The 27266-nt window shown below is 38.8% G+C and overlaps 1 protein-coding gene across 2 annotated transcripts in view; it reads right to left on the bottom strand.

Annotated features, from left to right (window-relative positions):
• Positions 1-8417: 8417 nt before the first annotated feature.
• LOC149243951 (WUSCHEL-related homeobox 12-like) overlaps positions 8418-27266 on the bottom strand; it is a 163737-nt gene continuing 144888 nt past the window's right edge. For both annotated transcript variants that reach the window (XR_016246717.1, XM_089374670.1), the window contains exon 6: positions 8418-9075. The gene's annotated coding sequence lies outside the window, so the exon portion shown is untranslated. The remainder of the gene's footprint in view (positions 9076-27266) is intronic.

Raw genomic sequence — 27266 nt, forward strand, 5'->3', positions numbered from 1 at the left:
GACCCTGATGATCGGAAGTCTACTGCAGGTTATGTGTTCACTCTTGGTTCAGGACCTATTACATGGGCTTGCAAGAAACAAGGTGCCATTTCTCTTTCTTCAGCAGAAGCAGAATATCGTGGTGTCATAGAAGCTAGTAAGGAAGCCTTGTGGCTTCGTCAGATCCTGTCAGAGTTTGGCTTTCAACAGCAGCATCCGACTACACTTTGGTGTGATAATCAAAGTGCCATTCAGCTATGCAAAGATCCAGTCCAACATCAGCGCAGCAAACACATTGAACTGCACATGCACTTCATCAGAAAGCTCATTCATGACCATGTTCTTGAAGTGCACTATTGTTCAACAGATGATCAAGTTGCAGACATCTTTACAAAGGCTCTCACAGAGGCAAAGTTCACTAAACTTCGATTTATGGTTGGAGTTCAGGAAGTTGTCACTAAAGGGGGATAGGCTCTAGTGCCTCCTTCCTTCTCCTATCGTGTCATATTTGTAAATCCTTCAATCCTATCCCAAGTTGTTCTTAAGGGGGGATGTTAGGATATTCCGACACATAGGAAATAGTTCAGTACAACTTGGTCTAGTATAGAGTTAGGTATAGAGTTAGGTAAAGTGTGTTTCTTTACCTTGTACATTTTGTAACTTACAATCTGACGGTCACGATATGTAGTGATCCAACGATTCATTCTCTCCTCGGTATTACCGACACTTGATCTGTGGCTTAACACCCAATTGGTCCATGATTTCTATTTAAAGCGCATGGAGGGTCATTTGTAGGGTAATCCGTCTATGAGAGAAGCATATGTAAATTTTCATTCTTTTATTAATAAATTGCCTGAAGTGGTCGCGTTGGCTCAGGTCGTGGACTGTTTCCCTCTTTGAGGGTTTTAACCACGTCAAAACACTGGTGTATTGATCTGTGATCTGTTTGTGAGTGGTGTCCTTTGGTGTTCTGTCTGAGGAACTTACCCTGTAAATTCCTACAATTCTTCTTACTGTTTTGGTAGTTGTTTGATGTATTGCACATTGAAATAAGAAAGATCAAAGCTAATAAGTAAAAAGGTAACACAAGAAGTTATCAAGTTAATATAATCAACATATACATTGCCCTATCGAATTCTAAACATGGTATCAGAGCTTTGGTTCTCTAAAGGCATCATGAAGATCTCCTCTACAATGAAAAAGGTCATCAAAAGTATCACAAGCCATCTCAAGAAAGGTATTAAAGAAGTATGGAGTCTCATATTCTCTTCAAAGAAGTTATCACTCAAAGAAAGGAATGAGGGACTCTGCTCGGCTCTCTCTTGGACATTCCAAGACGAAGACATCTGGGTAATCGATAGTGGCGCATCTAGGCACATCACTGGGCACTCCCACCAATTGCAAACCTTATCAAAAGGGAAATATGCACACTCTGTGGAACTTGGAGAAAACAAAAGTTATCCAATGAAAGGCATTGGATCATCATCCATAAGGCTCGAAGATGGAAGCAACATCCACCTCAACAACATTCTGTTCGTTCCAAGTTTGCACAAAAATCTACTTTCTATTTCAAGCTTAGAAGATAAAGGAGATAGAGTAGCCTTCATTGATGGTAAAGTAGTGGTATGGGCAAAAGGCTCAAGTATAGAACAAGCAAAAGTGATTGGCATCTGAGAAGGAAGGCTCTACATATTAATATGTCCCGTAAACCATGCCCTAGTTCACACTGAGATTAGTCCATGTGAACTCTGGCACCGAAGGTTTGATCATTCACATTTCAAGATACTTCCAACTCTAAATTCCATAGTGGATGGAATACCAAATCTAAAGGAGGATCATGAATGTGTCTACAAAGGATGTGCATTGGGCAAAAATACCAAGAGACCATTTGGAAGCAGTGCTTCACAGTCGAAAGAAATATTGGATCTCATTCACTCTGATGTATGTGGCCCTATGACTCCAAAATCACTTGGAGGACATCTTTATTATGTCACATTCATAGATGATCACTCAAGAAAGACCCGGGTTTACTTAATGAAAATCAAGGATGAAGTATTTACTAAATTTCATGAATTCAAAGCTGAAGTAGAGAACCTTACAAAAAGAAGAATCAAGATACTAAGATCTAATAATGGAGGAGAACATACGTCCAAAGAGATTATAGCATTTTGTACGGAATCTGGGATTTAGAGGGAGCTGATAGTTCCATACAATCCCGAACAAAATGGAGTTGCATAAAGAAAGAACATATCCATTGAAGAAAGTGTAAAAGCAATGTTACACGATCAAGATCTACCTAAGATTTTGTGGGGTGAGGCAACAGAGACAATGTCTACATACAAAATCGATGTCCTCACATATCTCTAGACAACAAGACTCTGGAAGAAGTGTTCACTGGGAAGAATCCATTTGTTGACCATCTTTGAATCTTTGGATGTCTTATGTATATTCATATACAAAAAAAGAAAAGAAAGAAGTTGGATCCTTCCGGTGTGAAAGGTATATTTGTTGTGTGTAGTAACTCATCAAAAGCCTATAGAATCTATATGAAAGATGAACATCACATTGAAGTTAGTCGTGATGTCATATTTGATGAGAGCATAACATTCAAGAGATCAAAATAACTTTCTATAGATTCTGATGACGAAGAACTTCCTATATTTGAGGAAGAAGTTGACAAGGAAGGAGAAGGATCTCACCATGAGGAAGAAAGACCTAGTGAACCTGTTCAACTTGAGGTCATTCAAGAAACAAGTAACAGATCTAATTGGTTAAAGTCTACACTACTTGATGCAAAAGGTCATGGGGCAGCGCAAGGATCATTTAGAGAAAGTAAAAGACCCAAGAGATGTTCTGGGTATGCTGCATACATGACAAAATTAATAGAAGCAAAGCCATCCACTTTTGAAGAGGCTATAGAACATTGAAAATGGAAAGATGCCATGACTAAAGAATATCAATCTATAATGATGGAGTTTAGGAGATCGTAACTAGGCCTGAAGACAAATATATAATTACTTCCAAATGGATCTATAAGATCAAGCATGCAGCTAATGGAAGTATAGATAAGTATAAAGCGAGATTTGTGGCAAGAGGGTTCTCTCAACTTGAAGGCATCAACTATGAAGAAACATTTGCTCCAACAACAAGATATACAATGATTCGATCATTAGTCTCTATGGCAACATCTATGGGATGGAACATCCACCAAATGGATGTCAAGACTACATTTTTGAATGGCGTAATAGATGAAGAAGTCTACATAGAACAACCCTTGGGATTCGAAATCAAAGATAGGAAGGCATATGTTTGCATATTGAAGAAAGAATTATATGGCCTCAAGCAAGCACCAAGGGCATGGTATGCTAGAATGGATGCATACCTACAAAGATTAGGCTTCACAAAAAGATATGTTGACTCAAACCTCTATATTAAGGTTGTAAACAACGAAACTGTAATTATTCTTCTGTATGTATATAATCTTCCCTTAACAAGTGTAGAATGTTGAATTGAAGAATGCAAGAAGTAATTGGCAGCAGAGTTTGACATGAAGGATCTTGGGCTGATGCATTACTATTTGGGACTAAAATTCTGGCAAGAACCTAATGAAGTCTATTTAGGTCAAGGAAAGTATGTGATCGAGATACTGAAGAAGTTCGACATGATGGACTCTGAGATGACCACTTCGATGATCACAAACTTGAAAAGACTAAGGAGTTCTGAATCAAGCCCTGTGGATCCCTCCGGATATAGACAATTGATTGGCTCACTAATGTACTTGGTGAATACTCGACCGAACATATGTTTTGCACTAAATGTACTTAGTCAATTCCAAGTGGAGTCGAAGCATGATCATTGGATAGAAACAAAACATATTCTAAGATATCTGTGAGGAACTATCAATTACTGCTTGAAATATGATAGAAGGAATGATGTTCAATTGACTGGTTATACAGATTCTGTCTGGGGAGGCAGTGAACACGATGGAAGAAGCACTACAAGAGGATGTTTTAGTTTGGGATCATCTATGGTCTCATGGATGAACAAAAAGCAAGACACCATTGCTTTGAGTAGTGTTGAAGCTGAATATGTTGCAGCATGTGAAGTTAGCCAAGTAGTTAGGTTAAGGAAAATGCTATCCGACTTATTAGGACTGATGAACCCTACAATGATATGTTTTGATAACACCAGTTGTATTCGTTTGTCTGAGGACCTGGTGTTTCATGGGAAGACAAAGCATATCAACAAGTATCACTATATACGAGAGCTAGTACAAAATGGTGTGGTGCAGCTACAATATTTCTCCACTTATGAGCAGGTAGCTGACATATTGATGAAATCACTTCCAAACAAGAAGCTTGTATACTTAAGGGACAAGCTTGGTTTGGTGGATTTATCCTCTCGAATTGAGAGGGAGAGATAAACACAACATTCTTGTCTTCAATTGGGAAGAAAGAATGGAGGATTGAGTAACCATCTAGCATTCGATACTCTTTGAGAATGTGGTAGGGAATTCAAGATAAGAGTATTTGTGGACCGATATTCTTCGAGGATTAGCTACCCAAGATAAGAATAGTCCAATGAGAGGTATGTACCTTGGAGAGACAATGATGATGGTGTCTACACATCATTGGTCTCGCCAGCATTGTGCTATGATCTTGTGGAGAGATAGAGTTATTAGTCAAGGCCTTGCTATATGACAATGTTGGTTATTATGATGCTAGACAAATGGGTTACCAATCCGAATCTTCTTATGAGATCTCTTCAGATTGAGAATGACCATGTACCTCCTATGAATACCTACCTACATAAGAAGGAGTGTTGAAAAATGTGTAACTAGGTTCGGTCTTCATTAGTATGAAATGTATCCTTGTATATATAATAATTATTATTATTATTGGAGCATGGGTTTCATGCTCAAGTTCTTTTATTTTATAGGTCAAGCACCCATTGAGTGCTTCTAGGGTTTGTCCTAGGTATAAGAGTCATTTCCATATATGGAAGACCCCATGGGCACATTGTAAATTGTAAAGAAAATTTATTTTGTCTTGAAAATGTCAAAATACCTCCAAGATCAAGTTGGCCTAATGAGCTGTCAAGTTGGCCTACATGAAGAGTCACGTTTACCCTTGAAGGAGCCTATATATAAGAGGAACTCGTCCACCATTTAGATCATTCATTCAATCATCTCTTATACGAAGAGGGCAGAAGAAGAAGGTCAAAGAAGGAAGTACGAAGAAGAGAAGAACGAAGAAAGTCGAAGTGTTTGGGTCTCTCTCCATTCTTTTGGAAGTGCGAAGTTAGGGTTTTTAGACTGGGTTAGTCTAAGGTTCGGTTTTGGAAGCAAGAAGAGAAGAAATCTCTTAGGGCTTCCTACTAGCCCTAGGACTCGAGTCAAGGTAAGTGAGGTCAAGGGGAAGACAATTAGAGGAAGATCAAAGTCTCCTAGAGAAGCAGCGGCAGTTGCTAGGGAGCAGAATTTCGGATTTACTAACAGGTCGAAAATATTGCAGCAGGAGGCCGAGGAAGACTTGATATTGGAGGGTATTTGTCTGAGCCTAGGTCACGGTATTCATCAATTGAAAGATCTGAAAGATAAGCAAAGATATTTTGGTTTTCCCTTCAAGAGGAGGGGTTTTGACCCTGGCTTGTAGCCTATATACTGTGTCATTGTTCTTACTGTTTTGGTAGTTATTTGATGTATTGCACATTGAAATAAGAAAGATCAAAGCTAATAAGTAAAAAGGTAACACAGGAGTTATCAAGTTAAGAGAATTAATATATACATTGCCCTATTGAATTCTCAACATATATTAGTGGGTTTGCAATTTTTTGTGGGTTGGACACATAAATTCAACCAACACTAGTCATGAGTTCTTGGATAGATGGTGATTAGGTGCGTTGTTCAGGCACTCTTAGATGTTAAGTCACCAGTTCCATTCTCCACCCTATTCAAGTGTTATTCTTGGAACTATGTTAAAAACAAGTCCTGGAGGGCGGCTCAATTGAAAATTTGAGATATGTGAAATCGTTGAAACTCGAGAGACCCAAGTTCAAACCCCCGTATTGTGACCTGGGCTATGGGGAGGAGGACAGATTGTAGCCCCCAAAGGTTCACTGGTAGTTATGTGTCTAGTAGGCCGCTAGGTTCCTCTAGGTTACAGAAAAAAAAAAAAAATCGCCCATTTGAAAAGCTCACAATTTTGGTGATTTTATCCCGATTTTGGTAACACTGGGATATATCCTAAGACCTGTGTTCATAATCCTCAGAATCTCAGTTCTGTTTCAGTTTGCACACAAAATTGTTTGAAAAAATGCTTCCATGGAAATTTTCTAATATGATGTAACAGCCTTGGTAATTTCTGTTTAAATTACTGGTCTGGAAGTACATCAGCAAGTGAGACTTTGGCTGCATGCAAACTATTCAAAGGAATTCTTCAATGAACTTCTACATACACATACAGCAGCCCTCAGTTCTGTCCATTGCAAGTTGGTCACAGACTCACATGTGATAACTAGAGGTATCCTTTGTGCTCAAATTTACAAGATCATAGCCGAAGAAGCATCCACTTTCAGATCTGATTTATAGTCTCGTAATCCTGAGTGTGGTTTTAGGCTGTCACATAATTGTTTGACTAACCCACTAAACGGAATTTCTCATATTTGTTTGATAAATTCTATGGTTTTGCTTGCAAATTGGGTTACATTTTGTGATTTTAAGAAGGGAGAACTATGATTTATAAACATTCCTGTGTATTATAACCTGGAAACAAACACACAACAGTCCATTATTTATCCATTGTAATACCGACAGCAATGATGGTTATGTGACAGCCGTTACTAATGAAATTAATGTCACTGTCAGGTCAACTAGATTTGAAACATGTTTAGTTTAGCCTTGATCCATATGCTGGAAATATACAAATAAAAGAGAGTGCATAGACTTCATGACATTGGTTATGTGTGCTTAAAAGATGTCGTCCCCAATCTGTAGGTTAACCAGAACTCATCAAGGGTAGTCTAGTAGTACTTTGAAAGCTCCTATTTCATAATTATGTAGTCTAGATAGGAAAGTATGTTTGTGTGGGGAAAAGGGAACCATAAACTTCTGAAGTGTAATTTGATGTATACATGAATGAAACGTGGTGGTCCACTGAAAATATGTATTGGTGCATAATTTTAGATACGTATGACAGTCTTTTTGCATGTTGTCTAAATGTTGATTGTAAAGCTGTAATAATGAGTGAAAAGCTGTGTCCATCATTCTAGGAAGCTCATACTTGTAATTCACCCAAACAATCCCTATTTCTTCAAACGAGGCAGTGACCAGGAAGAGTTCTGGATTTTTCCTTTCAAGCTTGCAAACATTGCACACATGAGAGTGCTTTCATATGGTTCAAGTGTTGAACTAAAAATGAACTCAAATGACCATATTCTATGAATTTTTCAGCTTCATTAGAACAGATTACCCTTTCTTGTAACTCAAATGCAAATAGAGAAATAGCAATCTTTCTTGAAGTTGGGCATCCACAGGCCATGCAATAAAAAGTCATTCACAGGGAAGCCCCCTACATGTAACCTGAATTATGGGAAGACAGACTGAGGTGACAGTAGTCTATCTTCCAAGTTGCAATTGATTTTCACCTGTGAAGACCTTGCACCTTCTTAGTGACAATTTGAGTGGTAACAGACTTCATGCTGGAAATTGTCATTAGGTGTAACATGGAGGAAGTTACCATTAATGGAAGAACTGTTTAGGAGAAATTTGTACTTTACACTTTGATTATCCCTGGTCGAAGTTAAGGCTGAAATCCATTAATTAGAAGCAACTTACATGAATGGAAAAGAGTATAAAGACATTAATTTGAATGTGAATATGCCCCAAAACAGATTTACATAACCTTGATTTTGCATTTATTCATTGCTTTGTAACATATTAAGAAATGAGACAACTTTTGGAAGAAGATTGGTTTAACGTGTGACTATGAGCATGCTAATAATATAATTTGGTACTAGAGCACATCACATTTATTGAGAAAGAATTCCCAGCATAGAAACATTTGCATCATATTCCTCAAGTGCACAATGCTAGTCATAATATAATCCACAGAGTTTTGAAACTGACCTATTTGTGACTGAATAAATATGTTCCTGGGTGTAATGAAATTTAAACAATTCTAACAGTGTATGCTAAAGAATCTTATCACGAAAGAGAACTATAAACGAGTTTAAAATATACCTTGATTCTGTTCAAAGATGACAAGGACGCAGCTTGCAAAAAAAACAAAAATTCTAGGAGGCATTTTGTAAGCTCGTAGGCCACTATAAAGATCGAGCCTATAAGACTCATCTATGTTAATAAGCACTAGGTCAGTTAGTACAACTAACGTTAGCATAGTTGCAATTTAAAATAAAAGACAATAGCATTACAACTTCAATTCGGAGGCCAATAAATGCCTTCATAGGCAGCTAATACAATACATTTTCCATGTTACAAAACTAAGTTTATAGTAATCAATGATCATAACTTCCTCGAAAGGGTGGAACACATGTTCCAACCCCATAGAGCAAAAGAACCCAACCCTGAACCATTGAGGTTACTAGGAATCAGATTTGTATTTACTATCGGTCTATTGTTGTTCAGAAAGAACTATTCACATATAGCATCACTTGCCACATTCATTAGAATATGGCAATATGGACCATAACTTTAATAAGGTAAAGATTAGCATTGAAAAATAACTACTCGAGATTCAAATGGGTCTACCGATTTGACTTTCAGGCAAAGAGTCCTACTTCAGTATGAACCTATATAAACATTTAGATACATATACCCTATTGCATGCAAATCAAAGATTCAAAACTGATCTCAGATGGAACTTCATGATATACTGTCAGAAATTATATATATGTTCATCCCGTGACCTTTGGAATATGTGCACTGCCCTCTAAAGGAACCAGCTGAGATTGCAACCAATACCGTTGCAGATACATCAAAAGTAAACGATTTTATACTGAAGAAAGGTCTGTCAATTTGATGAGCACATTGTGCTACTAGCTAGTACTTTCAATGCACCATTGGCTTGTTAATTAAACCTGTCAGACCACAAGCCCAACAAGTAAAAGCAATGTAGAAGAGTTTATTATTTTCATTAACATGGTAAAATTGATTCAGAGTTTCAATTTACATTTGCAATCCAACAGCTCAGACTTCAATATTAAAAAAAACTGCTAAAGTTGAAAAGAGCAGAGGGAGAGAACACAACCCTCCAGAAAAAAGAAAATAGATTAAGGGAAACAGTCACTTGATAAATCAAAGCAATATGAGAATGCTCTTATGAAGGGCTAAAGCCAAAAGCAATTCATAAGTAAAATGATAAAATTAAAAAAAGCATAGTTAAGAAGCAAACAAAGAACTACCAAGAACTGAATGCCTATGAAAACAATAATGTTACATATCCATCAAGTGCATGAGACCATCTGCAAGCCAGTGTGATTCTGATGAAATAGAGACCTCTCTAGTTGCAGCATCTAATGCAGGAAAAATCTTTTTCCAAACAAAGAATGAGTATTCTTGTAATATTGAGTGTTTACTGACAACTGATTTACCCTATATATGCATCTACATTATACAAAACATTTTAATACATAAGAAAAATGCGAGTTCAAAATTTCACAAAACTTGTCCTCTATTTAATTGTGTAAAGAATCAAGATTGCCATCACAGTGCTTGTGCACTAGACCATAGAGAAAACTCAAGACATGCCCATGATCTGGAAGCACAGTTGACACAAACAAATCTAAAGAAAGCACATGGTTTTTTAAGAGCAAGTTTGCTTGGCTAAGAGATGCAGTGGCAATCCTTAATGTTTGATTGTTCATAACAATGACTGGACATTGTTAGAAGAAAGATGGTGATGACCTTGACAACATAGGAATTGTAAAGAAAAGAAGCCCCAATCAGGAAGCTAAATATGGATGTCTTGGAAGTCACAAGTTGGGAAATCAAGTGAGGAAATCCTTGGACAACTATATCCTTCACTAGCATGAGGTTTTACCATCCTCCCATCCATCACCCCAACAATAGGAGGGGGTCTTGACATGATTATGAAGAGGTTTTAATATCTATTGCAAATGTGTTGAAAGGATTGAATCTTAAATTGGAAGTCAGACTAACCTGCCACCCATTGTCCATCACTTATGGCATACAACACCAAATCCATGGTTGACAGCAAGAAAGATCCAATTTTCTTCAGGTATGGGTTATCCTCCTGAAAAAACTCTCAGCCCTGATTTTCCTGTCAAGCACTCTGTTCCAGATCAAGAGAACCATGGAATTGGGATCCTAGGCTATGAGTCATGGAAGGAGGTAATCCCCCAGTGATTTCACTGGATCAGCTCCAGGAAGAGAACAGAGTAACGTGGGGACATGTCGGACCAAGGATAGAAGTTGTCAAATGTCTGTCTTGAGAAAATAAAGATGTGGTAGAAGATGGCTTAGGAGAAACAAGAGCTAAACTTCATTAGATGATGCTGATCCTTCAGAACCTGGATTTGAAGTTGAATACATGAAAAGGAATTCAAACAAGTTGTTAGAGGTATGAATCCAGCTTTAAATGCATGGTCATGGTTATCAACAGCAGGTTGCAGAGGATTTGCCACTGATCAAGGAATTAACAGGTCCACACTTACACAAATTCAGGACAACACTACGGTGTAGATATTTTGGAGTTGCTCCTGTGGTCACGGAGGATTGCCACTGATCAAGGAATTAACAGGTCCACACTTACACAAATTCAGGACAACACTACGGTGTAAATATTTTGGAGTTGCTCCTGTGGTTACAGAGGATTGCCACTGATCAAGGAATTAACATGTCCACACTCGCACAAATTCAGGACAACACTACGGTGTAAATATTTTGGAGTTGCTCCTATGGTTACTGTTCACCACTAACACTTTCTCACCAAGCAGCAATTGCTGATAGATTATTAAACCTCTCAAGCATATATTTTTATATGGTATCATCATCATTATTGGCATCCAGGAGTCATGGTGAATATTTAAAAATCATCATAGGCACATTAACACAGGCATGGCCAGGAATTCTGGCACACAGGATGCCAGTGTGAGACACAGCAAGTCACATGGGCAATAGAGGCACCCTATGGCAAAAATTCAAAAGGAACGGATAAATTTTTAGTTTTGCTTCTTTTTTTCCAGGATATTAAAGTTCAATATATCGAAATGCTTCATAAGTTTAAACTAAGGAAAAAATACTAGTAATTGGTTGAGAGCATCGACACAACAGGATCTATGGGTCAAACAAGGCAATGACAGTATTTCCAAACCAACAGTAGCACACTAGAAGACAGGTGAAAAGAGTTCACACATTCACTTGGCACAATATTTCTAGAAAACCCTTTGATGTTGGCTGCAGGGCTGAAAGGGAGTGCAGTATTTCTTGATAATGAGGGAGATATTACGAAATAAACTGTGTCCATAGATATGCAGGGAAATAAGCATAAGAGATACACCAGTTGCTGGTAAGATATATCAATTTCTGGTAAGATGCATATCACACCTATCAACGTAAAAGAGACTTAAAAGAATCATCCCATCCCTTATGAGCAATGAACTGCCCATATAAAAAAGGGGATTTAAATAAAATTAAAGGAAGCTTGCTTAGCAAGCCAATCAAAGCAATGTGAAAGGGTAAGGGATGGAAAGACGCAGCATTAAGGAAAGGGAAACTCAAGCAAATTGCTCCCTCTACAAAAGCTCTCATGGATGACCCATGTCTAACTATTACACCACTCAAAGGCTGTCATGGATGATGGTCTCACATAGCCCATGCATAAGAGTATTACACCACTCATGAAGTCTGTCCCAAATCATATCAGTTACTGACCACTCACAAAGTCCACCCCAAATCATATCACTTACTGTATACACTCATCAATTGAAGGATCAGCCTAGGGTCAGTTTGTGGGTGGTAAGCGGAACTCATATTTAGGTAGGTTCCTATATGGTTGAACAATTCCTTCCAAAAATTACCCTTAAATTTGGCATCTCTATCACTCACAATGACTTTCGGAAAACCGTGTAATTTATAAATATTTTTGCAAAATATCTCAGCGATTTGTTTAGCTGAGTCTGATTTCTTCATTGCAATAAAGTGAGCATATTTGGTGAGTCTGTCGACTACTACAAAAATCTTATCCTTGCCTTCAGATACAGGTAATCCCTCAATAAAGTCCATCAATATTTCTTCCCATTTCTGATTCAGAATGTTTAAGGGGTGAAGTAATCCAGGTGTCGTAATATTTTCACTTTTATTTCTTTGACATTTGTCACATTCTGCTACATATTTCTGAATATCGCGACTCATCCCCTTCCAAAAGAATGATTGTCGTGCATTGTAGTAAGTTTTAAAGAATCCTACATGTCTGGATGACAGTGAATCATGTGACTCCTTGAGTATCTTGGATTTAAACTTGGAGTTTGAATTCAGATAGATCCTTCCTTAGTAACATAGAATATCATTCTTCCATTCAAATTTTGAGTTGTCTGGAAGGTTATTGATTATCGCAGTTATTTCTGAATCCTTGGCATACTCACTTCGAATCTCATTAAGCCATTTAGGAACAACAATCGAGACTGCAAGCTAAGTCACCAGGTTCGTGTTCGTGTTCGAGTTCAGCAACCTTGAAATGCGAATAAAGTTCGGCACCTAAAATTTTGCCGATCAAGTTCGACATAAAATTCGACATTATAGAAATTTGAAAAAAAATGTATATATATAAAAACATGATTGAATTACAGTTAAATTACAATCTCACCTACCACAACTACAGTTTTATAGTAAAATTAAAATTATTAATTATTAATTTTCAATTATTGTAATTTAAAATAATTTGAGTTTTTTCACAATTTAATTATTTTAAGTTTTAAAATATATATATATAATTTAATTTAATGAGAAATTTCTCAAATATTAAAATTATATAAATTACATATAATTTTTTCCAACACTACTACAATTTAATAATAAAATTAAAATTATTAATTTACAATTTACAAATTTCAACTATTATAATTTAATTATTTTAAATTTTAGAGTTTTTTCACGATTTAATTATTTTAAGTTTTAAAAATTATATATTTTTAGATTAATTTTATGAGAAGTCTCTAAAATATTAAAATTATAAATTTAAATTATATAAATTACACATAAATAAATTTTTGGGCATGCAAATTTATTTATATAGTAAAAAAATACATTTTAAATAACACAAATTTAATTTTTTAACACAACCATATTAATAATTTAAATAAATAAATAAATAGAGCGAACAAATAAACAACGCCTATTGAGATTGCCTATTTCTAAACAAAACAAGGACAACCAGTGATCTGTCGTGATTAGACACTGTGCCTGTCGCGGAGAGGAGCCCTGGAGCTGTGCTTGTGACTGTCACGGTTCACCTGTAGGCTGTGGTCGCCACAAAATTGCAATAGCGCTGCCACTGCTCACTATGTTGTGGAGTGACGGAGTCTGGACTGTCGCCGGTTGTGGTGAATCGTGATAATAAAACTAAACAGTGAACAATGAAACCCGCGGGCGCAATTGCAAACAATGAAACCTGTGTGCGCAAACAATGAAACGAAAACCACGGGGCCCGCAATTTGCAAACAACATTTTTTTTTTAAACGAACCTAAACGAATTTCAACGATTTTTTCGGTGTTTTTTTAAAGTTCGGTATAAAATTCGGGTTTGCCATGATATTCGAGTTCGCCACTTTGTTCGGCGAACTTGAACGAATAAATTCGAATTCGTTGAAGTTTGGCGAATTTCGAATTTATTCGTTCAAGTTCGCTGAACCCGGTGATTAAGACTGCAAGTAATGTTGGTTCTTTGTCCTTCCTAGACAAGGTATCTGCTACTACATTGTCTTTTCCCCTTTTATGTAGTATCTCCATGTCAAAGGCGACAGTTTTTTCAATCCATTTTTGTTGTTTTTCGAAAAGTATTTTTTGCTGAAGGAGGTGCTGGAGACTGTTATGGTCTGTTCAAATGGAGAACTTACTTTCCACAAGATATTGTCTCCACTTAGCCAGTGCATGCATAATAACAAGCATTTCCTTGTTGTATGTGGATTTAAGACATTCTCTTTTATTGAGCTTCCTGCTTTCAAAAGCTATTGGATGACGCTCTTGCATTAACACTGCACCTATACCAAACCCGGAAGCATCACACTCAATGATAAATGGCTTAGAAAAATCTAGAGCTGCCAATACCGGGGCGTTAGACATAACTTCCTTCAATTCTTCAAAACACCTTCTTGCTTCCTCATTCCATTGAAATGAATTCTTCTTTAAAAGGTTTGTTAGAGGTGCAGTTATATGTGCATAGTTTTTAATAAATCTTCGGTAATATCCAATCAATCCTAAGAACCCTCTTAGCTTGGATATATTAACTGGTTTGGTCCATTCCTTTATAGCTTTGATTTTATTAGGGTCCACTTTTACTCCTTCATGGGATATTATGTGTCTGAGATATTCTACTTCTTCCTTCCCAAAGGTGCATTTGGATTTCTTGGCATAGAACTGATGCTCTTTCAGTAGTGTAAGAACTTTATCCAGATGTTGTAGGTGCTCCTTCCAAGTTTTACTGTAAATTAAAATATCATCAAAGAATACTAATACAAACTTCCTAAGATATGGATGAAATAACTCGTTCATAGTGGCTTGGAATGTTGTTGGTGCATTGGTTAACCCAAAGGGCATTACTTTAAATTCGTAGTGACCTTCGTGTGTTCAGAACACAGTTTTTGGTATGTCTTCCAACCTGATTCAAATTTGGTAATAACCCGACCTTAAGTCCAATTTTGAGAAGTATTTTGTGCCATGTAGTTCATCCAACATTTCGTTGATAAAGGGAATTGGGAATTTGTTTTTAATCGTTATTTTGTTTAATCCTCTATAATCAATGCATAGCCTGAATGATCCATCCTTCTTCCTTACCAATACCACTGGAGCAGCATACAAACTCTTACTTTTCGAGATGATCCCACATTTTAAAAGGTCTTGGATTAATCTCTCAATTTCAGTCTTTTGGTGATGTGGATATCGATACGGCTTGATGTTGACGGGGTCTGATCCTGCTTTGACTTCTATTGTATGCTCGATTTCCCTGTTAGGAGGCATTTTCATGGGTAGGTCTTGGAATACCTTTTCATGCTTCTGAATTAGCTCTTGTACTTCCGGTGACTCTTCGTTGATCATGTTTGCAGATAACATTTCTAATTGGTGACATTGTACTACATAAGTTGGTGCTCCTTTTTGAATCATCTTCATCATCTGGGATGACGACGCGATTTGATTCTCTGGTGCTTGGAATCCGTATAACTTGTACCTCTGCGCTTCTCAGTTAAAGCTTATGAACTGCTCTTGATGGTTGGCAGAGTAAGTGCCTAGGGTTCGTAGCCATTGGATACCTAAGACCACATCTACTCCTCCTAATGGTACAACGAAGAACAGGGATTCTACATTAAAGTCTTGAATCTGCAATTTGACCCTATGGCATTTCCCTACCTTTTCAATCTTCTTATTGTCGGCTACCATCACCTTCATGTTGGGTAAGGGGAATGAGAAAATGTTGAGTCTGTTTGCCATGGTTGCATCGAAAAAATTGTGGGTGCTACCAGAGTCGATGAGAACCACTACATTGTTCTTCTTTATATGTCCTTTTAATTTTAAAGTCTGGGGTTGTGATATACCTGTCATAGTTGATAGTGACACTTGCGGAATACTTCTATCATCTAATTCTGGGGCATCTTCTATTCCTTCTATGTTTGATTCAAGACTATTTGAATCATTATTTGCTTCACAGTTATATAGGTTCTTTGATTCTTTTCCCTTAGCACACCTATGTTTAAGGTCCCACTTCTCACCACAGCATTTGCACTAGCCTCCTTATATCCTTTGCATTTCCACGTTGGATTTTTCGCCTTCGCGAAGATGTGGTGGAACATATCTTGTATTATTTGTATCCACAAACTGTGGAATTCTTCGTCTCAAATATACTTTTTCCGGTTTTGACCATAGTATCTGTTCAAATTTCTTTTTAGCAGCTTTTGCTTTTTGTCTTGCTACTTCTATTGACATAATGTCATGAAGCTCAAGTTCTACTCGTAGATGAGTTTTAAGTCCGGAGATGTATGATTGAATTAGACGAGATTCTGATAACCCAGGTACTCGTGTTGCTAAGGTCTCCCATTCTCGAGTGTATTCATCCACATTTCCTTTTTGTCGCAATCTGATGAGTGTTGAAAAGAACTCTTCTTCCTTTACACCTTGGAATCTTTTAAAGAATGCATCCTTAAATTTTCTCCAACTGATAGCGAGTGTCATCTTCTTCCACCACATATACCAATTATATGCTTTGCCTTCCATTTTCATGGAAGCGTGTCTAATCTTTTCATCATCATTGTCAATATCATAAATCTCGAAATATTCTTCTGCTTTATTCAACCACGCAACGCTGCATTTTTCATTACCATCGAATTTGGGTAGCTCGATTTTTGCTCTTTGTTGATACGTCGCTAATGGTGGAGCGAAAAGAGGGTATTGATTGGTGAATGTATTCCAGAGACGCTTATTTAAAAAGTCACGTTACTATTTCCTTGATGGTGCGTGGATGATTTTTTTGGAGACACCGTTTTTTCATGAGAATCTGCGGAATTTGTTAAATCTGATGAATTGTGTTGTTGATTACCTCCATCATCTTGGAGTAGTTGTTCGAGTGTAACCTTCATTCTGTCACACAAAATGCTCAGCAATGACATTGTCTAATTATGATTCATTTTAGATTTGATATGGTTATGCCTGAGCTGTTGTTCTATCTGATTTGTCGTATCCTAAAGCTTCTTGATATTGTTGGAATGTCCGATAACCTTACTCTCAAGATCGACTAATTTTTGGTTGAAATCATCAAAGTGGCTAGTAATCCTATTCTCAAGATCAATCAGTTGTTTGTTGAAATCGGTCATTGTCATCGATGACATTGAATGAGTTTGTAGGGGTGTATATTTGTCCGTCAACTTAACCTTTCTTTAATTTGAACTAAATTTTTTTTCTTTAAATAATTTTTTTTTAACTCTATAGTTATAAACAATATAATTTAATATTTATAAAAATTTTATGACTATACAGCTATAACTTTATATAGTTATAAATTTAATAAAATTAAAAGGAATGACTTAATGCTTGATTGGGAATCGGGGTCGGAACACGACAGTCGAACAGGGGTTGGAACATGACGGACGACGGGGTCAGAGCAGACACAGCAAACCGGCTGAAATATTGGGAGGAGGGCGATGGAGTTGGAGCCTGTCAGGCGACAGTGAAACAACAGAAGGTATGCGGTAGGTGCGGCGCTGGGGACAGGGCTGCGGGGACAGGTGTGACGTGGGATGGTGGTGGGACGGAGTGATGGTCAACGATTCTTGGGAGAACGGAAGGCACACAACAGACAGGGACGAGGTTACGTAGTGGACAGGGTTGAGGACAGGGAGCAACGGATCGATTAAGGACGAATGGTGAGTGAAACATGGAGCTTCCCACAGTAAGTGAAACCAGCACAGGGAGGATTCGATGCCTTCGATACCAGATGACACAAATGCATTCAAATACTCAGCAAATTCATATTTATTATTATTAAAAGATAGAAGATGATTACAATTTCTGGAAGGGCCCTGGCTTTATACTGCCTTGGGTGCCTCTTGGTGAATGGGCGTGATCTTTGATCATGCCCCTTTGCCTAATAACTATTAATTAATTAATTTTTTATATAACAGTGACCCAAACCCTTTCCCAGAAAAGTTTGAAGGATGGAGTTTGCTTGATTTCTAAGCAAGGTACTATGTGTTTCTAGGGAAAGGAAGAGAGGATTGTGAGGGTTAGGTTAATGGGAATAGGCTTGTGAAAGAGTTCCCCAACCCCTAAAATCCTTGCTAGAATTGGCAACCCAGATGGTTCTTGAAGAATGATCTTTTAAAGGAGCGGGACCACACAGGGCCAAGTGGACCTAGTCTAGGGTATGAGGAAAGTATGAAGCAACCAGTGATATTCTTACCCTAGACAAGGTGGGGGAAAGGGTCAAACAAATAATTTCACTTGAAGATGTTGTCTTGACCCTATGAGGTACTAGCCTTGGGGATGGAAGGGCAAGTTTTGATCCCGGATCTAGGGCTTGACTTTTCTCCCAACTCCACCGACGTAATGGCTTCAAAATTGGAGGAGAGCTAGAGGAAAGGCCAATGCAGGAGACCCTAGGAGATTGAATTCTTTTGATGACTAGCTTGTCGAGAAATTGATGCCCTAGGTACCCCAATGTGGCTAGCCTTGGAAGGATGTGAGAAAATATGGATTTTAATGACCACCCTTGGTAGATCAGTGCCTTAATCTTTGGAGAATTGAGTTTATGTTGAGTAAGAGTAGGATTTCTTGGTTCCCAGTCAAGGAGGCCTCAAGATCACTTCGTTTTGCCTTCAAGGTCAAGAAGAAGCAACCTTGCAGCGTTTATACTTCGATATGCATGAGGAATGGCTTTTCAAGGTCAAATTTTACCCATAGGAGATTTCACTCACATTACATGGCCCATACATTGAACGAAAGCTATTATAGAGACAGATTCCACAATATTAAGCGGTAAATGCATGCAGCAACTAGCCCTAGAACAACGAAAATCCCAATCCAACATATATGACAAAAGTAAACAAAAATAAAATCACAAGTACTTACTTACATGTAATAGAGTATATCCATCCATTCACAATTGACAATAAAAAAACTCCAAGAGAAGATAGACCAATATCCACACATCAAAACTCATCCATAAAGCTCCAATTCATCCTTAGAAAAAGTGCGAAAATCTCATGAGAGATAAGAGATCCAAACCAAAGTGATGATGAGCAAATGAACTCATCTCACTTGTATTTATATACTAATGAGGAGTTCGAATTAGCCTCCTTGGCCTACATAAGCCCCAAAAATAAAATAATGTTCTAATAATCTAACTTTTGTTGACAAGCCCACCAAACTAGCTCATAAATGAAAGGATAAGCCTCTCAAGAGGTCAAATAATAATATATGCATGTCGTAGGCCCTCTAAGAGGCCTAATGAGGTCCATGGGTGCCATAATGAAGAGCAGGACCCTCAAAAGTAGTGGACAAGGGGTTGACCCCTTGTAATAAGCTCCAAATGACATGTGGGGGCACACAAGTGTCCTCATGGGTCTCCAAACAAATCGAAGATGTTTGTAGATCGCCTGCAAGAGCTAGGATGATGGTGTTGGTGATGCCACATCATCGTGCAAGTCCTGGATCATCTGCCAAGTGTATGGTGCAAATCTGGGGCCAGATGGTCATGATGGATCAGGTGCATCTTCGTCATCCAATAAGTGAACCACGAGCAACCTCTGAATGGCTATGGGGATCCATGGAGTGTTGTTTGCTGCTATGGAGGCCCATGGCTCTCAACACACACCCTACATGTGCCAATGTAGCCCTCTTAAGGATTAGGACCCCGTATAGGGAGACCAAACCCAAGTTGGAGACCATCTGCAATCCTGCATAAGATCCAATGCGTCTCCTAGCCTTCCAGTGCATCAAGTCATTAAAGAAATCGAGTAAATGAGCTTACCAATCATGGACCACGGGCGGGGACTTCATAATGACCTGTCCTTCCATAATGGGCTTCGAGATGTGCCAATGTCTCCTAAACTCCAAATGGATTTAACCAAGAATCCTATCAGGTGGTTTCTACTTTTAAAAGGGATAAAATATTCAAGGCACATCCTTCAAAAGGTGGTGGCATGTGGTAGATAGGTGAATGAAGTAGGGAATGAGAACGGGAATCCCTATGTCACATGTTGGGGTACAAGTGTAGCTAACAAGAGGGAAGCCCACACTTGGGTTTCTAATGTGTAGGAGGGAGCAATCGTGGTACATGAGGTGCCTCGGCCTTGATTTTTCCACCCTTCTTTTATGCCTTTTGCCTTTTTATGATTTTCTTTGATTAACTGCTTGAGGCTCAAGGGGTTAGAGCATGATGTATAAGATGTAGTATTGAATTTCCCCTTTAAGGTGGGGTGGTTCATCGCCCACCATGGGTTGGGACAATCATGGGTTCCTATATGATGAAGAAGGCTAATAGAACCTGTAGGAACCAGGGTGATGGCCATGATGATGGGGTAGAGTTCATGTATTGGCTTTTGCCCACATGTTAAATGTTTTTGTCTTGACCATCCTTTACATTTTGTGGTACTTTTCCTATTGAATGTGTCCATATATGCTTTTAGCTTTCTTTTCAGGTGCATCAACCTTCGGGCTTTATTCCAGGCCATGACCCAAGGTGTGGGCAAGGGGATGGGGTGAGCTAAGCCTATGTGGACTCGATGGAGGAATGTGGACCCAACGGGAAAGATGATGGATGGGGTGATAATGAATGGAAAGAGGGTAATATAAGTAGATAAGGGAGCAGGACAACGCAAGCAAAATCGGGGTTTCCCATGACATACCGTCCCTAGAACCAAATGGTCAGTGAAAGAGATCCCACGGGACTAGAATCCAAGGTTAATTCCTAAAAGAGTCTAGGGGACAGAAGCACAAACCTAGCCCATTCTTTCCATCAAACCCCCCCATTAATTCATACCCAGAAGTGTCCATGATAAGCAAACTACAAACTCAATTTCCAAATGACAAGGCATACCTTTAGATTTGGGAAGTTCACCTTCAAACATATGATCATGGTGGATGGGCGAGGGACCACATGGCTGGCTCAAGTGGCAGAAAAAATGGCACAATGAGCTAGCTAGTGGCTACAAGGGGGTTGCTGGCTCAGGTGGCGGAGAAAATGGCACAATGAGCTAGCTAGTGGCTACAAGGGGGTTGCTGGCTACCGGCTGAGGACCATCTTAGAGAAAAGAATTCTCCTAGGGATATCACCCACAAAATGGTGGGTAACAGGTTGATCTCACTTGAATCCTTGAACCTTACTCGATGATGATGTATACATGTACATGGTCCTTTGGAAGACAACAATCATTGCTTCTCTCACACTCCATGGATGATGTGGTGTACCCATTGGAGGACACTCCATGATGGCTGTTGAGGCCTTAGTGATGAGCGCTTGACCATAAGATAACTTGGAACCTTACTTGATACATTCCATCACTCATTGGCCCATGGATGTTGCACACTTGAGATTAGCATGTCACTTGGAAAGGGCATGAAGCCCCTTGACTTTGTTGCACCCCTTAAGGAGATTAGGCCTTGAACTGATGACATTAGATTTGGTGATAATTGTGCACCTCTTTGGAGAGGTCATGGAGCCTTTCTTCTTGATGATGAACTTGGCATTGTACACATGATAGGATGTCTCACATGATGATGGTGGGGTACTTGCTTGAGCCAACCTAACACATTTGATGATGAGGTCCTTTTGATGATATGACATGACTTTTGGATGATGCATTACAACTTTTGGGAAGAGGAATGACCTTTGGAGCACTTTTCATCGATTTTAGACATGACAATATCTCATTAAGCCCATTACAATCACACGTGACACTTATGGAGAATTTATGATGGACAATTTCATGTTTTAGCATTATATCTTTGTTTTAGAGGCCTTTTTGGGTTCAGCTTGAGACTTATCTGCCTTGTATCATGGATTATTATGTTCTAGGGGCTTTTTGCCTAATTGAGATTCCACATATGAATGGAGGAAGTGATCCCTCATTTGTATCATTACTACATGTGGAGATTCATTATTACTTGTCTACATTTCTCTTACATAATACCCTATGGATAAATGACTCATTTGCTATATTGGAGAGATGATCTATGGGTGTTTTTTTAATCTTGAAAGATGATTCATGGCTAGAGTTTCATTGATGAGCATTAGTTTACCTAGTAAGTGTTCTTCCAAATCATTGTCAGTTTATTTATTGAATGTATGGAGTGTTGATGTGCTTATCAAGTGGCAAAAATACATTTTTCCTTGTATTTTTCTTAAATAGACCTTATCGTGAAAACCCTAGGAGGGGTTCTAGGGAAAAACCTTCCCTTGAAATCATTTTCTAAGGCTTGCTGAAGGATATAGGAAGGTAATCTAGGGTTTGTAGTGGACTAATCTTGATATCTTTCAATAGGAGAATATTTATGGTTTGTATGGACTACCCTAGGGTTTATCCAATATCCATTTTTCATTTTCTTTCAAGAAAATTCATGGATAAACTCCATAAACCCCAAAGAAATAGTAGGCACTAGTCTCCACTCCCATTAGTCAATCTCTAAAATCAAATCAACCTTTATTTTGTTGTTTTAAAGGTAGATTAGGGTTTATGCGCAATTATCCTTGGATTTTCAGCTATAATTAAGCTAGATGCCTAGGGTTTACTTAGAATTTAATCATCAAAAATATATCTCGTTATCATTTATTGCATTGATAATTGAATTTTCAGCCCACTAGGGCTTTGCATTGTTGCTATTATGTGCCCTTTACATTTCAAAAATTAATTGCTTGTAAAACTCGAGTTTAACTTCCATTTTTAGTCCTAGTTTATTGCATATTTATTTGTTTAAAGGTCAATTGTTTCTACTATTATAACATGATATATTGTTGAATATTGTCATCCTTCACAAGTTTTACACAACCATAGCTTTTTTATTTTATTTATAGTGTTTGGGGTGCCCTCTTAGCCTACCTTCTCTTGAAAAATATCACAAATTGTCTTGGATACTTCATTCACATAAATATTGAAATTGCTTTGATTAAACCACCTTGTTTCATTTGGAATAATTAATTTAGTGGTGGTACGTTTGAGTAACTAACATACGAGGCCATAGACTTGATCCCATCTTGCTATAGGATTCCTTGAAGTTGTTGGGGAAGCCCCTTTTGTTGGATTTCATCCTTCACTAAAACAAGAAGTGATTACGAAGGTGAATGATAACAGTTCCATGTTACGCTTGTCTATGCCCTTGTGATAGGTTTTGCACTAAGGTGTGAGAATTCGTGGTAACAACACCCACATTAACTTATGCCTTCTTATAAAGCTTAAACTGGTTGCATTAACCCTTTTTGTTTGTGTAGTGGTTTCAAAGCGTAGTACGTTTGCTCGCATATGCATGTATGTTTGCATGTTTGAGGAACATAACGTGGGCTTGCCTTTTTCTATGAGTTTCTAGTCAAATAGCCTCTATTATAGTAACATGGCCTTAACCAATGTTGTGCCTTGACAATGTTTCTGCTCTTCTACAACTCAACGATGTTCTTTCTCTTTAGTCCTAAGTTTCTACTCTAACCTCCTACAACAACCCTCTTATAGTGTGTCTAACTATACCAACTTATGAAATGAATGTGGTTATGCAAGGTGCACTACCCCTAGCCCTTTCTCCTAGTTGCACATCAACCCTTTGGTGATCTAAATCCACATGTTTCAAAGCTTCAATAGGCTCCAACATAGGTTGGCTCCTAGTTGCACAATTTGAACAATTCACTCAATTAATGAGCCAACTACATCTATATTTTGAATTAGGTCAACTAATTGTAGGCTTTTATATCCTTTTGGCACTAATTAGCACAACCCTTCCCATGAAGGATGCCTTCCTCATGAAAGAAACCTTCCTCAATCACAAGGTCTCCTCTCCCAACCCCGAATTTCCACCATCAATGACTCTCCAATCATATGACAAAGCTAGAAAACATTAACACCAAAATGCTAGAAGCGATGCAAGTGCATGTTCTGATCAAAGGACACACATTGTTGCCTTGGAATCACACCTAACAAAACAAGACTTGATGATTGCATATATCTCAAACAAAACCATACCCTTAAAATTACAAAGTTAATAATGCTTAGCTGAAAAGAACTGAACAATTGCAAAACTTAGAAGTCACAAACATGTAAAATAATAGTTTAATAATAAACCTTAATGAGCATGCTTCAAAGGAGATAGAAATAGATGAGAGGTTTATAAACCTAGAATTGCAATGCTCAATTTTCTAGCAAAACCTATCACAGATTCACAGCTTCATCAAATCCTTCCTATAAACAAAGCGCACATTGTTCTCTTGGAATCATGCCTAATATAATAAGCTTAGTGACTGCATATCTCACACCAAACCATATAGTTGAAATTACAAAACTACTAACACCTAATTGAACATGACTTGACCATGGGGTTAAAAGTAGTCCTTAATGAGCATGCTTTGAAGGTGATAATATTAGATCATAGCTTTGTAAACCTAGAATTGCAATTCTCAAATTTTTAGCGGAACCTGTTAGAGCTTATATTGATCCTTTTGTCGAATAGATCCCTCCCTAATAACACAGAAATGTTAAAATTAGAGTTCATAAAACTCAAGAATAAACCGACCAAAATTATACATCAACAAAAGAGCTTTAAGAAAGATACCATGGTGCATCATAGTATGTACAACAACAACTTGAGTACTATTCTTGTATTTATGTTGCTAAGGGTAAGAAAAATCACCGTTTTGTAGAGTTGTATAAGCAAAGTTTGAGGAAGGGAGGACTAGGCATTCTAAAAAGCTTAAGCTCAAGGTCTGAGGTCTACTTGTTCCCTCTAATCCTCTATAGGTGAGCCAATATCTCATTCAAGGTACCCTTCACTTGAAAACATCAACTTGGAACAAGTTTGTTTAATTGTAGATTCGCCCTCAACATTTAGTTCCATTCCCTTGAGGGCCATCATCATGTCCTGAGAGCCAATAAATGGCTCGCTGTTGAAATTTCTAAGTCTTACCCATTAGAAATTTTCCTGTACTATTTGGTTTATTTCGCCTACTTGTTTAATTTCTGAACAAGTTATTTAACCATATAAATACTGAAATAAACGCAATGCAGTCTCAACCATCTACAGATCATCAACTGAAAGAAATAGACAAACACACAAGGGACACCGTTATTTTTGGACAATCGTCCCCGGAAAACCCCAACTTGGGAAAACCGGTGCAGCAGTTCTAAGGGTTTTATTATTAAGCAACTTTTCTTGAGTACAACTGGGTGCCAAACTGGCTCACCCAACAGAGAAAATAATCTAGCAGTAATACCTCTCTTCGAAAGCAGATATTCTGAAAGTCTGCTCCACGAAACTCTCTCCAACACCTCTCTAAGGCTCAGCGTCAGCCCTCCTGGCCCTTGTGTCAACCTAGAACCCTCCATGTCAACCTCCTGGTGCACTGTGCAGCCTCTCTGGCCCTTTGTGTCACCCACGCAGGCCCTCTGGCTCTCTGCGCAGTCACTTTGACCCTTTGCGTGGCTCCTGCTGGCTCTGAATCTACCTCTCTACCTCTGCGTTGGTCTTCCAACACTATCTCTGCCTCTCTGCTATGCACTCACTGCCCCTCGCTGCAACTTTGATCACTGGTTCAATTTCTCTTAGCAAACCCCACTCTAGACAATCGAACTGACTGATCACTCTGGTGTTTTTCCAACTAACCCTCAAGCCTCCTCTTATACTTTTTTTGTTGAGTCTTCAACAGTCGAGATTACATCTCTAATCAACGGCTAAGATTAGATTTGGCTTGATCCATGTCACTTGGAACCTTCTAACCCAGTTTTATATTAATACCCATTAATATTTTTATTTTCTTAAGTTTAGACTTAGGAACCCATTAAAAATACTAATTATTTTAATATCTCCTTCACTGGGCAGAATTTCCCCAAACCATTTCTGGGTCTTGGAGATCTCATGTGCTTTAACCTCTCCACCAATTTTCATGGCCAGAGCACATCCGATGCTACCCCAAATCAACACTCCCTCTTAGCAAGGAATGTGCTCTAGTAATACTCCACCACTGAGTATCACCCTAATCATCTGGCACCGGTACCTATGCTAATGTTTGGCCTTGCTGCCCATGGCTCTGCCACTACCACATCTGTATGGCAGCTCCCCTGTATCTGTGTTGTTGCTGGTCCTTCCTCCCAACTTTGCATCTGCACTGCAACCCTCTCTCCTCATGCTGCCTATAGCACTACCACTGCTACTGCTGCACTGCAACTCAGTTACTGAGATGATGGTCACTGATCTACCCAACTACTGACATCCTTGTCAGCCTAGAAACCCTCCTGATGTTGAAGCTCTCTTTGCTGCTATCTTGTGCTCCCTCTGCTGCCTCTGCGTTGTTGCAACAAGTTTGTGCCTCTCGCACTGCTGCAAACACCTTTGTGCCTTCCTGACATGTTGCAACCTCCTCTGTGCCTCTCACACTGCTGCAACCCTCTTTGCGCTGCTACAGATCCCTGCACTCTAGCACTGTTCTGCCGCTCCATCCGCATATTTCTTCTCCGACATCCGTCATCTTGCTACTGTCACTCGGGGCTCTCGTAGCTGGATATGATCCAAGAGTTTGGGTACCTCAAGGATCCTGCCCCACATCTCTTGTAGTCCTCCTGACTACAGCTCGATGTCACCCCACCTCTTCTCTAAAGGTACATGAGCACTCATGGTACAATTGTCATCATCCTCTACCTCCTTTTCCGCCTTAGCTGGCGCTGCCTTGGAGTCAGACGCATCTCCCTTATTCTTCTCCCTGGGACATTGGGTTGCATAATGGCCCAGCTCCCCACAGTTGAAGCACTTTATCTTGGAGAGGTCCTTTTTCTTCCTCTTCCCTTGTTGCCCCGCAAATGCCAGAGCCACATCCTCTTCCTCCTCTTTCTTGACCCGGGCTCCTTTGCTGCTACTTCCCACCTTGGTCAACCGTCTGATCTCTTCTTGGCGAAGAGCTACCCATAATTATTCCCATCCTAGAAGATTCGCTCTGCCCAAAATGCTTTGGACAAATGTCTCCCACTCCTCGGAGATTGCGTTTAGGGCGGTCCTCACCATTGATTCCTGATCCGGCGTGGCCCCTATGGAAGTCAATTGGTCCCAGATCTCGTGCAACCTGATGAGGAAGTGATCTATCTGCTCCCCCTTCTGCAGCTGATACAACTGCAACTGGTTCTCCAGTAGCATCTTCCTATGCACGAAAGTGCCTTGATACAACTTCGTCAAGGTATCCCACATTTCCTTTGTCGTATCCTTCTCAGCAATATGCTGGACTACATGATCCTTGATCCCATCAAGGATTATGCATTTTGCCTTGGCCATCGCATCCCCATACCTTTCGTTATCAGCTGGGTCGACTAGGATAACCACGGTTCTCGAGGCGAAGGCCTTGATGCGATGTCTATCCAGAAAAGAC

The sequence above is a fragment of the Pinus tabuliformis genome, chromosome 8 (genome assembly GCF_031772625.1).
Source record: "Pinus tabuliformis cultivar Carrire ecotype Pingquan chromosome 8, CPIR1, whole genome shotgun sequence".
NCBI classification, from domain to species: domain Eukaryota; kingdom Viridiplantae; phylum Streptophyta; class Pinopsida; order Pinales; family Pinaceae; genus Pinus; species Pinus tabuliformis.